The sequence below is a fragment of the Cupressus sempervirens genome, chromosome 2 (assembly GCF_028749045.1).
Source record: "Cupressus sempervirens isolate cs-2001-9-10 chromosome 2, ASM2874904v1, whole genome shotgun sequence".
NCBI lineage: Eukaryota > Viridiplantae > Streptophyta > Pinopsida > Cupressales > Cupressaceae > Cupressus > Cupressus sempervirens.
Window position 1 is genome coordinate 75,738,599 of NC_143119.1, and position 15,489 is coordinate 75,754,087.

The window sequence follows — 15,489 nt, forward strand, 5'->3', positions numbered from 1 at the left end:
ATTTACAAACATGCTCACAGGTCTAATCATGTAATGCATTATGAATATGGATTTACCAATTATCAAAGGGTTAAAATAATAATAAACAATACATTTTCCATACATGGACAATATTGGTTCAACATGAAAGGTCTACTCACTAACTCCATGTGTCACTGTCAGGGATATAAGTCTTGCACAATAAACAAACACAATCAAGTTTAGATACATAATCTATCATAGCCCAAGAAACACATATGCATAATCTTGTAATTAAAGCATCTAATTAAACCCATTTAAATAAGCATTAATCAATCCATTTGCATAAATTTACTAAAAGAGACAAGATGAATATTTGTCACATCATAAATCAATGAATCTAATAAGAATAACTCACTTTCTAATTATTTTAAAGTATTTATTGAAGGAAGTAATAATTATTAACATAAATGACACCATAAACATATAAGTCAACATACTCAAGTGTAACAAGACAAATAATACATAATGCAACCAATATCCACATCTCAAGGTAATCACGAAATAACATTGTGATACCGTACCAATCCAAGTAACCACTAACATAAACCTCAATGAAACCATCTAGTACATCATAATCTCATAAATTAAGCATAAGCATAATCGACCAACTAATGCAACAATATAAATCAAATCACCCCAAGGGTGTAGACCACTCACAACTCCTAACAATATCACTCAGAAAGAAAGAACATCAAGGTTGCATCCATCAAGATGACTTAAATGAATCAAATGGGAGAAGTACTACACATATTTTCTAAGAAAATATGTAATGAACACATGGAAAAGAGAACTTCAATAGAAAAAAATATGAAGATGATGCAAAAATTTTAAGTTTGTGGTATGTAGATGAGAAAGGTAACTTAAAAAAATACTAAAAAGTAGGGGAAGTGTTCCATTTATCATAGGCAATCGAACACACTGGATGTGAGAGATGATTGTGAAATATTCTCACAACTTAATATTTACAATGCCTTCCACATTCTCAACAAATAAATATAATATAATTAGACCAATGCCAACCATATTTATGGATCCTTTAGTTTAGTATATCTATATATTTTATTTAAAATAATAATTTATCATTGATTTCTTCATTTGCAGTATGATTTATATACATTACTTGTATTTGATGAACAAGAGGCTGGTGTATATGTTTCATGGACCATATCTTCAAGAAATAAAGTTATATATATATATATATGAATGGAAAGGAGAAGTTTAGAAAAGAGGCAAATAATGTAAACAATATTGGCATGTCAATATATTTATGATAGATGGTGTTAGTGTTGAGATTGAAGCAATCATGTTTTATTACTATCCAATTATACTTAATAGTATACTTAATACATAGGTTATAAAAATATATCTTTCATAATTTTAAACATAAATAATTATATTTTAACAATTTCTTTTGTTAGATTGCTACTTATGAATGTTTACATTGTAACTTGTATATTAAACTTCAATTGTTAGGTACTTTTGTGTATTTGGCATGTATGCAAGGAATGGTTGAAGAATGTATATGAGTGAGTCATGTTTTACTTATAGTATATGAAATAATATATTCTTGAACAACATAGCTTCATATTATGTTTTGTGTTATAGGTTTTTAAGCAATAAGGGTTTTGGAACAAATATGTTCACTAGATTGGATGATATAATGTATGCAATGAGTGATGATAAAAATATTGTTAAAATAAAGTATTAATTAAATTGTATTAATTAAATTAACTTTACTACCATCTTAAGATTTCACTTTCATGCACTTGAATTAGTCACATTTAATATTTATATCTATTATTAATATTTTTTACCATTTAGGTTTTGATCTCCTTCTATAAGGATTGATCCATTTTATATTTTACTCATTCTATATGTTTGATAATATATTCTTGCATATTTTTAGAGCCAAACCCTTGTCATTTTCTTCTCTATAGTTCTCTATGATAGGTTCTTTCATGCTAGTGTTATTTAGATTTTGTAAATTTGTATATCTCAAATTCATAGACATCACAACTAGTCTCATAAAAAATATTCATGAAGGAATTTGAAGAAGATAACTTCATTGATTACTTTCAAAAGACTTGGTGTCATGACGAGAGTCATATTGGTAAAATCATACACAATATTTAATTATGCTATATTTGTATTTGTATATGTTTTCTTATTCTGTATAGGATAAGATAATGTTATCTATAGAAATATGGGGAAAAATTAGAGTTTCTCTCACATGAATCAAGAAATTGTTACTTCCATAAGTCCTACCACATGCACATCAAGAGTCACTACTTGATTGATGGTTCTAGAAAATGCAGAAGGAGAATGGATTGGTATATTCATGTTCTTTTTTTGTAAGATAGAAGTAAATGAAAAGAATAAGAGATACTTGTAATTATCTATATTTCTAACCAACTTGAAAAGGAGAGATATTACATAAATACTTTAGAAAGATTAAAAAGAATAGGAGACACAAATTGCTACCCATATGACTTCATTCCCAAAACATAGAAAATAAGAAGTCAAGCTATTTCAAAAAAAATAGTATTTTGTGAGAAACATTGGACCAGATTTCTGTGCATGATTATCAATGGGATAAGAGAGGAAACACATGCATACATGTGTTGAATATTTAATATCATCTAAAGAGAAATCAAATAAACAAACAAGATCAAGTTGTTGGAAACTACAATTGGAATAATTGTTATATTTCCTTTGATGTCAAACCTTACTAGTAACATATTTAATAATAGTGCAGAGTGCCATATCTATTGATTGATGAAGAGGATTTGAAAAGAGATATAACTAGATGAACTAGTGAAATTTTTTGAATGAAGAGGAACAAGTATGTTGGAATGACAATGGACGCTTGATCCATTAGTCTTTGACAAGATAATGTGTTGTTTGATCATTGTATAAAGTTTAGAAGAGATGAGAAAAACACAAGTAAGACCTATTAAATTGTGTTCAATGAAGCAGAAGATTAAGAAACTTAAGTAGAAGCCAAGCGGAGAAACATTGGTTGAGTGATAGTTATGACCGAGCAAGAGAAAAATAATTTAATATTGACCAAACATAGTGAAGACTGACAGAGCTAGTGTAAGCCAAGAAATGGATGAAAAAGTAGAGATTGAGTAATCTAGAGATGACTCAGCATAAAAACACAATGATGACCAAGTGTTAGCAAAGTAATAGTTTGTGAAAGAATCAAGGTTTGTGGCCAATATAGTTAAATTTTTGGATAGGTCAAAATGTGTGAATGACAAGGATGGATGAGTTGGCATTATTATGCAAGAATTGAGTTTGTTATGTGATAAAACACAAAAATTTAAAGAGAAAGTTTCTAGAAAGTATCAATAAAGGATAAGAAGGACAAAATGGTGGTCAAATTCAATGAATTTTATCAAACCCTAAGATCTATGATGATGTTTAATAGGAAAAGGATTAAATCTACCTATTTAAGGAGTCATAAGGGATGTTTTATAATTTTGGTTTGTTGTTGATTGTTGATTTTATGAAGGACAAGTGAAGAAAAAAGTAGCAGAGGAAAAGTGAGAAGATTGGTGAAGTGTGATTGCTTGAAGGATTGCCAAGTAAATAAGAGATGGAGATTGATATGAAATCCAATCAATGAACCAACAAATAAGTTGAATCGAGATATGAATTTGCAAAGTAAGTTGTATCTTAATATATCAAACCCGTTGTTACTTCTAATCATTGTGTTAGTCAAAATCCTTTAGTCAAGGTTGACCTAAAAGTCATTTTTAAATCCTTTAATCAAGGTGACATTCTAATGCAATGATCTAAAGACCTCTACGAAAGAAACTCATAATAGGATGATTAAATCCTTTAATAGGGTCACACCTAATAGTGTGTTTGTAACCTTTAACATGGTTGGCTCTTAATCAAGCTTACTTTAGAAGAGTGAAACACTGGTAGCATGTTACTTTGTGTTTTTTCCCAAATTGGGCTTCTATGTTAAATCCCTCATGTTATATATTTATGTTAGTCGACATATATAGAATAGAGAGCTAAGTGATGAATGAATGAGTTAAGTTCTTGATGAGTTTCTATATTGGCCAAGTGGGTTTGTGAGTATGAATAGGTTGTTTGGGGTTATCAAAAGTCAAATTGACACATCTAGACCTAAGGATAACTTATTCACCCCCCTCTCAGTTATTCTAATCATTCTAACAATTGGCATTAGAGCTTTTAGTGATTGTAAAGAAATTTTGAAAGGCTTAAGTTAAAGATCAAGATGCATAAGAGAGAAGTACCCAAGTTGAACAAAGAGACCTTCCCAACATGGTAATGATTGATGAAATTACATCTATCTAGAGTTGGAGATTTAGCATCGTACTACCTAGAGAATGAATATATTGAAGTTCTTAGACTCGTGATCATTGAGAAAATAAAGGAGAAACAAGAGAATAATTAAATGATGATAGATATGACATCTTCCCTAAGTTATGATAAATTTTCTGATGTAGAGAGTGCATTCATGCAAAGAAAATGTGGTATAAGTTGGCATAAATCCATGGAGGAGACAAAAAGTGTGAAGGATTAAGACACAAAGTTTGAGAGGCAAGTTTGACGACATGAGAATGAAAGAAGGAGAAATTATTTCTTAGTGTTGTAGCCAAATCAAGGAGGTTGTGAATTTCATTAGAGGACATGGAGCAGACATATCTAATGAGACTTTGATAAGGTACTGAGGACTTCACTTCCTATCTATGAGGTTAGAGTATCTACAATTAAAGTACCAAGATGTTCACCTAGTAATGATCTAAACTTGGATAGTCTAACTGGTAGACTCACTACATTTGAATTGTCAAAATTTGACAACTATACACCTTCTAGTGTTGATTGTGATTTCAAGTCTCAACTAACCCTTGATGGATCTAAAAGAAAGAAGAATAATAAGGATGTGGATAGTGATAGTGAATCAAATGATGATAATGAAGCATTATTGGAAAGAAAGCTACTAAGAGGAAAAGACAAATATAAGGGTAAACTTCCTATTATCTTTTTTACATGTAACAAAGTTGGTCATATTGCTATAAGATGCCCTGATCGAGTTGAGAATGAAGAAAGGAAAGATAAAAAATATTGAGGAAGGAAAAACAACAAAGACAGTTGAGCTAATAGAGACTACAAAGGAAAAGGTAAGAAATCTTTTTACATTACTGAAGAAGATGGTTCTAGTAGTGATTTTGATGAAAATGATGAAATTGTCTATGTTGTAATGAAATATGAATTTGACGAAGATGTGAAAAATGTTTTAATCTTACATATGACTAAGACAAATAAATGGATAATTAATAGTGATTGCTCACATCATATGAGTGGTGATACAAGTAAGTTTGAAAAGCTAGAACATTATAATGGAAGTAGTGTTAAGTTTGGAAACGATGCACCATGTTATGTGAAATGTAAAGGAACAATTATTCTAAATGAAAAGATCATATGTGACAATGCATATTTTATGGTTTGAAATAAAATGTGTTGAGTGTGGCACATTTGAACATTTTAGGCTACCAAGCTAAGTTCTAAAATACAAAGGAAAAGATTTATGATGTTATTGGTGAACTAATTGGAAGTGGAGATTGAACACGAGGTAACTTTTTCTATCTAGACCTATGTGAAGATACTTGTATATTTGCACAATTTGAAGATTTTTCGTTATGGAATAAGAGGTTATGTCATGTAAACTTTGATAATTTGCTAAACATTAGCAAGAGCAAAAGAGTAAGAGGGTTACCAAGATTGAACAAATCGGATAAGGTGATGTACAAAAACAATGTCAAATGGGAAAAATAAAAAAGTCTAGTTTGAAGAGAAAGACCTATTGTTCTAATTATATTTTGGAGTTGGTTCATACTGATTTATGTGCTCCTATTGGAGTGCAAAGCTATTATAGTGATTAGTACTTTATTCTATTTTTTGATGAATTCTTTAGAATGATGAGTGTGATGTTTCTAAAAGAAAAAATTGATGTTTTTCAAATGTTTAAGTGGTATTTAGCTAGAGTTGAAAAGGAGATAGGTAAGAGTCTAAAATGATTGAGATTAGATAGAGGTGGTGAATTCATGTCAAATGAGTTCAATACATTTTTCAATGATAATGGAATCAAGAGACAAATGAGTGCACCAAGGACTCCACCATAGAATGGAATAGATGAAAGAAGAAATAGATCAATCATGGATTGTGCAAGAACACTAATGATGGAAAATAGTTTTTCACAAAAGTATTGGAGAGAAGATGTAAGTACTACAATCTATACTCAAAACTAAGTTCAAGTTAAGAGAGGTACAAACAAAACCTCTTTTGAACTTTGGTATGGCTGTGCACCTAATATCAATTATTTCAATTTGTTTGGAAGTAAGTGTTACATATTGACAGATGCAAGGAAAGGAAAAATTGATGCAAAGAGTGATGAAGATATATTCCTAGATTATTCCACTAAAATAAAGGCATAAAATTGTTTGAATTCTAACACTAACAAAATTTTGGAAACTGAAAATGTTAGAGTTGATGAATTTGAAGAAAAGAATGAAGTCAAATGCAAGAAAGAACCTAAATCTATGAAGGAGAACCAATCACATTACCTAAACTAGAGAAAGAGGTTTCCAAGCATCAATAGGTAGGAGATGTCAAGGCTTAGCTAACAAGCTCTATCGAGCATCAACATGCTATTGAGCATCAAGTTGTAGGATTCAAGTTACAAAGAGAAGAACCTAAACATCAAAGAGAGGAGGTAAAACACTAGACAAACCATGTGGTGTTGCTACCAAAGGTACTTGAAGATGTTGAACAAGTTCAACCAAGTGAATTACCACAAGAAGACTTGAACTTGTCTTGGAAAAATATGTAAGGAGGAACCATACACTTGATCAAATCATTCGAGACAAATATTTAGGAGTCATGACAAGAAGTAAGTTAAAGAATGATAAATGTCTACTATGTGAATTTGAACTTAAATTAGTTTAAAATGCTTTAGAGAATGAATATTGGATTAAACAAATGAATGAGGAAATTGATCAAATAAAGAAGAAAAAGCTATGGACACTGGTACCCAGGCCAAAGGATAAGAATATGATTAGAATAAAGTGGATATTCAGAAACAAGATGAATGAGAAATGTGAAGTCACAAAGAATAAAGCAAGGATATTTTGTAAGGGATATGCACAAGAGGAAGGAGTAAGAACTTTTCTTGCATATTCTACTTACAAAGGTTTTGAGGTATACCAAATGGATGTCCAATATGCATTTCTAAACAAAATCATGGAAGCAGAAGTCTATGTTGAACCATCAGAAGAATTTTTTGATCCAAGCAAGAAGAATATGGTATGTAAGTTGCACACAAAAATATATGGTTTGAAACAGTCCCCTAGAGCATGGTATGAAAGGTTACATACTTATTTGGTGAAAAATGGTTTTACAAGAACTAGTGACAATAACAATTTGTACTTGAAAAGTGAATATGAGAACAAAATATTGCTAGCTAAAACTTTTTTTGATGATATAATATTTGGAGGACATGATTTGTTGTGTGAATAATTTTTTAATGAGTTGAAGAATGAATTTGAGATTTCAATGTTTGGAGAGATCAAGTTCTTTTTTCATTTACAATTTTACTAATTGAAGAAAGGTATACACATTAAACAATAAAACTATATCAAGGAGATATTGAAGACTTTTGGAATGGAAGATTTAACACCAGTTGGAACACCTATGGTCATTGGTCACAAAATTTAAAAGAATGATTATTCTAATGAAGTAAATTAGATATTGTATAGGTCAATTATTGACAAATTGCAATAGTTTGTACATAGTAGACCTAACATTGCATTAGCTTTTGGTATTGTTGCTAGATTTTCTACTAGTCCTAGAGAAAATGGAGTAGGGGCACTTAGGTGGGCTAAGAAAGGCATAGGGCTACCTTCTAACATTGCATCAGTTTTTGGTATTGTTGCTAGATTTTCTACTAGTCCTAGGGAAAATGGTGTAGGGGCACTTAGGTGGGCTAAGCAAGGCATAGGGCTAACTTTGGGATTTTGGATTGTAGTGGTGCTAGCCACACCACTAGGTGAATAAAGGGACTCATGTAGTCACAAGGAGTATGGGTGTTAGGTTTGAGAAGTCCAAATAGGTACAAGTTACTTCTAGTTGCTCACTAGGCCAAACTAGGTGTTTTGGGCCCTCGAAGGGTAGCATGGTCAAATAGAGGTTTTGAGGCCATATTTGGTTATTAGAATAGTTTTGTGGACTTTGGAGAAATTTTGAGGGTCTAGTTCATCAAGATGTAAAAGTTGCTCAAATGTTGTCAATGTTGTCAATGACAACATTGATAACTTTTCTTACATTTCGAGAAACTTTTTCTAGAAGGAGAGATAATTGTATAAAAAAGTTAGGAGTTCTCATGGGATTCTTATATGAGGTCATTCTCAACCTATTCAAGGGGTTGGAGAAGTTCTTTTTGCATTGTACTGACTGAACAACAAGTTCTTAGTATTAGTTTTATGCTTTTGAGTGTTTTTGGCTTGTGGATGGATTAGAATTGGAACTTTTTGTTTTGGAGGTGTTAGAAAAGATTGATTTAAGATTATATATGGATTTATTTTATCATTTTGTAGGGTTTTAAGTTCTTGAAATAATTGTTTTGTTCTCTATCAATCTATTGTTCTAAATCAACTTATTTACACAAATGGAGTCATAAGGCCACTTCTCACTGTAGAACCTATATGACCTTTTGGGACTTGGAAGATGAATCCATGTACATTATGTATAGTGGAGATGGGGCCCTATAATACTAAGGAGGTATTTTTATGGTGATCTCCTAGGTGAGCCTGAGTTGCATGGCTAGGGATCATAGTTTATAGCAAGAGTGTTAGGAGTGGTTGAATGTGTGAAATACTTCAACCAAAGCATGCAAGGTGTTTAAGGAAGAAGTGGAGGAGACCCAAATTTAATGGGAAACTTTGACAAGAGTTTTGGGAGGAGAAAGGCCTTCTTGTTTGCAGATAGCCAATAAAACCCTTAAAACCTTTATTTTTAGGGTAAAATTGTAGCCATAATGTACAGACAAGTTGGGAGCCCTAGACCACCTAAATCCTTAAGGTATCTGAAAAGGGTGTCAAAATCATTTTTCTTTTGGCCCCTTTTTAGGAAATTTTGCAAGTTAATTAAGTTTTACTTCATATGGAGGGCTAATTGCTTATAGCCCTATCTCAAACAATTTGAGGAAATCTTGCATGAACTTTGCAACTCGAGTAGGATTTCTTGATTGTTGGTGCTCATAGACTTTGTGTAGAATCCAAATGCCTTCTTATAGGTCCATCCATCCCTTTGTGGAGTCTTTTGAAGATTGTGGAGTTAGTTGTAATGAGGAGTGTAATTGATCTTACATTGGTGTGCACCTAGTTGAATTACCTAGGACCACATTGATGTAGAAGCATCCTAGATTGCCTTGTTATCCTACTCATTTTTGTTCATTCTACAAGTTGTTTCCTAGCAATTCCTTCATGTGCCTAGAAAATCCTTCATGTGCCTAGCAATTCCTTCATGTGCCTAGCAAATCCTTCATGTGCCTCACAATTCCTTCATGTGCCTAGCAAATCCTTCATGTGTCTAGCAATTCCTTCATTTGCTTAGCAAATCCTTAATGTGCCTAATAGTTCCTTCATGTGCCTAGCAATTCCTTCATGTGCCTAGAAATTCCTTCATGTGCCTAGTAGTTCCTTCATGTGCCGAGTTACTATAGCAATTTCCTCATGTGCCAAGTTACCATAGCAATTCCTTCATTTGTCAAGTTACCTAGTGTATGTTGAGTGACTCTTCATGTGCCGAGTTACCTAGTGTATGCCGAGTGTCTCTTCATGTGCCTAGAGAACTAATGTATGCTGAGTGTCAGCATTTAGACATGATTTCTATGAGCTGACTTGTGAGATTTATTTTGATCATGACATTTATGTTAAGATCTTTTCTTGGGATGTGTCCAAACCATTTTTGGGTCAGCCCTCCTCTTATGTAATGTTATAGAATAATTTGTAAACCATTTTAAGTAAACTGAGAAGTTATGCAACATTACATCAATTTTTATGATCAAAAGATCTTACACATTGATGTAGGTAGTCACACTTTAAGAGCTACCTAAAGCTATGAAATAATGAATAGAAGCATGAGAAGTTGAAGTTACAAGTCAAGATGATAGAGGGAGTGATATTGCAAGATCCATTAGACAATGATTAAAAAATAAAGTGATATAATAGATGATGTATTTAGTATTATTTTCAAAGAGGGAGAGTTTGTTCAAGTTACCATCCTATATCCATAGAAGGAAATGTATGAAAATTACCATCCAATGAATGAGGGAGTGAATAAACTTGAATCTAGAATTGGTAGCATAGGAGAAGAAGTGTAAGATAGTGTATGGATGAGAATCAGAATGAAACTAAGGTTATTAATAGAGATTTGTATCAAATCACATAGGGAGCTCATAATGATATATTATGAGAAAGTGTTTCACATTTGCATGGTAACTGGAGGTGTTTCCATCAATGGAAAAGAGGGAGATTGTTGGAAACTATAATTGGAACAATTTTTATGTTCCCATCGATGTCAAACCTTATTGGTAAGATATTTACTAATAGTTTATAGTGCCATATATGTTGATTTATAAAGAGGATTTGAAAAGAGAGATAAGTAGATGAACTAGTGAAGTTGTTGAATGAAGAGGAGAAAGTATATTGGACTAACAATGGGCACTTGATCAATTAGTGTTTGATAAGATAATGTGTTGTTTGATCATTGTATGAAGTATAGAAGAGATGAGAAAAACACAAGCAAGACCTAGTAAATTGTGGTCAATGAAGCAGAAGACTAAGTAACTTAAGTAGAAGTTGAGCATAATAGTATTAGTTGAGTGATAGTTATGGATGAGGAAGAGAGAGAAAATGTAATATTGATTGAGCATAGTGAAGACCAAGCGATCTAGTATAATCCAAGAGATAGATAGAATAGTAGAGATCGAGTAATCTAGTGATGACAGAGCAGAAGAACACAATGATGATTGAGTGTTAGAAAAATAATAGTTTGTGAAAGAAACAAGTTTTGTGGCCAACATAGTTGAATTTTTTGATTGGTCAAAATTGGTGAATGATAAGCATCGATGAGCTAAAATATTTAATGCAAGAGTACAAAATGATAGAAAAATTCAATGAACATGATCAAAACCTAAAATCTAATGTGATGTTTAAGTGGAAAAAGATCAAAGCTACCTATTTAAGGAGTCATAAGGGATTTTTTGTAAGCTTGGTTCATTGTTGACTGTAAATTTTTTGAAGGATAAGTGAAGAAAAAAGTAGAACACAAAAAGTGAGAAGATTGGTGTAGTGTGATTGCTTGAAGGGTTGCCAAGAAGATCAGAGATGGAGATTATAATGAAGTCTAGTCAATGAACCAAAAATGAGTTGAATGGAGATTTGAATTTGCAAAGTGATTTCTATCTTAATAGATCAAACCTAGTTGTTACTTTCTAACCATTGTGGTAGTCAATTATTTAATCAAGATTGACCTAATAGTCATCTGCAAATCCTTTAATTTTGACTACCACAATGGTTAGAAAGTAACAACTTGGTTTGATCATCTAAATTCATTGCTCCAAAATTTACCAATTATAGAAGATGGAAAAACAATCAATCAATGTGTTGAGAGATTTATAAATCATGCCCATGCATCTCTTGCTTCATCTTCCAAATTCCAATCAATTCCTAGCTCAGAGAACATGCCTATGAGACATAGGTTACCATGGTTTAGTCTAAGAAAATATACAAGTATCATTTTATCAAAAAAGGATAAAATATTATGTCTTAAAACTTAAATGAAAGAGTTGAGGAGCATGAAATTTTTCATTTATCATATATATATGATGTAGAAATCCAAAGAGAAAAAATGTGACTAATCACTCATCATATGCGATATAATGTCACAATATGGTGAGTAGATTTATTAGAAATATTTTAGTAATTTTAATAGTTCAATACTTCTTCTTTTTGTTACATATGTTAAGCATATGCTAATGTAGGTTTGGTTGATTAAGGAAATGCTTGACATTGTCGATTACCTTTCACTATTGATCAAAACCAAAATGATAATGAATGATACACAAGTAATAGATGGTAAATTATTAACTATTAACTATTAACTATTTTTAATAAGATTATAAAAAAGTTTATTCCTATTTAAAGCTTCTTTTTTATGCTTAATCAAATAAACAAGATATAATTTATAGAGATCGACCATCAATGCTCAATCTTATTCCTACTCATACATTTCAAGAAACTACTATAGGTAACTAACGATTTTAGTACTTTTCATATTAATAATAAAGTGTGATTCTAAACTTAACATTTTATTAAGTTTATTACATTTTTAAAGTACATTTTACAACAACTTTAGGTGATAAAAAAGATAAGCAACAACATATATTACCTACTTGTGTTGATCTTAACGAGGTGTCAATAAAAATGAATGTAAATTATGGTAACAATATTACAAATTAAAATTCAATTATGATAAAAATCAATTAATATTGAGTCTTTAGTTTAAAAATTGATTTTATCTAAGCTGATGTGTTAAATGTAATGTTATTGTAGTGTTAGATGATTGACAAAAAAAAAATCAAGAATATATGGTACCCTTTTATATTGATCTTAACTAAATGATAACAATGCAATGTGAAAATGGTAAAAAACTTATGAGATTAAATTCAATGTTTCAAATCTTTTATTTTAATTTTTTTAAATAAATAAGTCAATCTATTTTTAGACATTGATGGTATCTCTATGGAAGACAATGGCCAACATTTTTTGGTGTTACGATTAAAGAGACATAAATAACAATTACATGCAAATATTACTAATGTCAGAAAATAATAAACTACACAAAAGAGAAAACACGATGCAAACATTTAATGTGGTTCAAGAATAACTTTAAGAAACCCCCTCCTCAAAAAAAAATATGAATTCATGGTGAATCCAACATTACTTTTGGGAGGAAAAATTAATTTCTTTTGGTGATTTCTTTTTTTGATGTCCCAGAAAGTTTAATGTTAGATGAAAATTTTCTTCGACCATTAAAAAATTTCATAAAATTGAGGTGATTTTGTCCCTATTGATACAAAGGGTATATATTGTATATGGCAATTTTTCCCATTCATTGGAAATATATATATATATATATATATATATATATATATATATATATATATATATATATATATATATATATATATATATATATATATATATATATATATATATATATATATATATATATATATATATATATATATATATATATATATATATATATATATATATTGCATTAGGCGATTTTTCCCATTTGTTGGAAAATATATATAAATTTGATTAGGAAAATTTTCTCATTTATTAAAAAAAATATATATTTGATTAGGAAATTTTTCCTATCTATTGAAAAAACATATATAATGTGTTGGCAAATATGGCTGGATGACACATATGTGGAATTTCCTATTGCATTTATGGCATGGTGGGATCTGTTTGAAAAAAATTCTTTAAATTGCAAACATCCTACTTAGTAGTTGCCAAAAATGGGATTGCCTATGGAAGAGGGATCATCAAATGAAAATCCAAGCTCTGTTGTCAACCCAATTTTTTCTATGGAGGAGGATGAGGAACAAAGTGATCTTACTATTGGGCTTATTACAACTTTGCAAGTTCTCTCTACTAATCCTAGGGGACGCCATCAAAGAGCTCAAAAAGGAGCAGGAAAATGCAAACCTCCGAACAATGTTTGTTGAAATGGGTCTTAACCTTGCTGATTTTGAAGATCAAATTGCAAACATGGTGGAACAACAAAACTGGAACTTTAATGCTTTTGGGATATTTTGAAAGATAAAACAAGTGTTGCATGGAGAAACATCTGTTTAGTTAGGGTTTATTTTTTTAAAACATGTTATCAAAAGTGTATGAATTTGAAATGTAATGGTTTGAAGCTTTTTTTCTTCCCTTTTTGAGGGAAACCACAACCATTATTGGTATACTATTTGTGTGTGTGTGTGTGTGTGTGTGTGAAAATGAAATGTAAAGTAGATGCAAAGAATATAATGTAAAGTAAAACCCTTTTTGTCGACATTTGATATTTTAGTGGGCATGGCATTTTTTTTGGGCTCTAGTTATTTTACTTTCTTTAGTAGTAGTACACAATACATACTTCACATGTCACATGCAACTAGGAATTGATGTATGCAGTAATGGCTTTGTGGGAAATGTCTATAATAACATCTCATATCTCCAACATACATGTATAAAAAGTAACATATATTTATAGACTATTGTCCATTGGATGATAATATATCAATGGTTGAAGGTTTATTTCGGGCCAAATGTCTTGAATGGTGACATGCTTCCTTCCACCCTATACCACTTGCAGTGGATAGTAAATACATGTTCTATCACTATTAGTGGCATTCCCTCTTCCATCAGCTTCACATGCATTACAACTTTTTTGGCACAAACTTGCATTTATGTTGAAGATTTATGAAGATTTAATAATTCAAAACAATTGAACTAGGAGTCAGACAAACAAATATGTAGGGAGTCAAGACCATTTCTCAACCACTCAGCTTATTTAGAGGCAATTGAGTTGCTTCTTTCATCATTGCTTATCTCATTTTTGGTAGTCAATAGTCTAGTAATAGGTATATACTTTTAATGTTCGTTCAATTTTGGTCTAGTTTACTTGGTGGTAGAGTGGTAGGCCTTTCTCTATAGTCAAGATGGCCACTCCAATTTGCCTGACATGAAAATTGGAAGAGGAATAGAAGGCTTTTTTAGATGAAGTCCCTAATGAAAACCTCTTTTCAATCTACAATGAGGTTGTTCTTGCTACTACTGTGAACTTCATTATTCATGCTATGAAAATGGTTTTGGGGTGTCAAGTTTTGGAGAATGAGAAAACGTATCGTGTCAACATTGACATTACATTCCATTTTCTAGCCTCTCTACTTAAACTCAGAGAAGCAAGGGTAAACATTTTGTTGCTCCTAAGGAAGACTTTTAAAGAAGAATACTTGGGTGATGACATTGATATTGTTGCTCATGCAGAATTAGGGGTGGGAATCCCTTGGATAGGTGAAATCCACAAGCTTTTACAACCTAGCCAGAATGTGGCCTTGTAACCATTTTTGTTGTGCTTGACTCCTAGGCAATTGAAGCACCATAAGGAATGGGCATGAATTGGCTTAGATTTTCTCTAAAAAATGGTATAACATAGATGAAGTGGCATAGGACAACTCATGGCTAAAAGAATTCACAACCTTAATCCTATCTTGTGCTTTCTAAAATGACTAGTACAGTAGTACAAGGGTTTTCCCATAAAGTCTAGTTTCACTTTCTATTTTGTTTAATCAAATTACAATCATTGTAC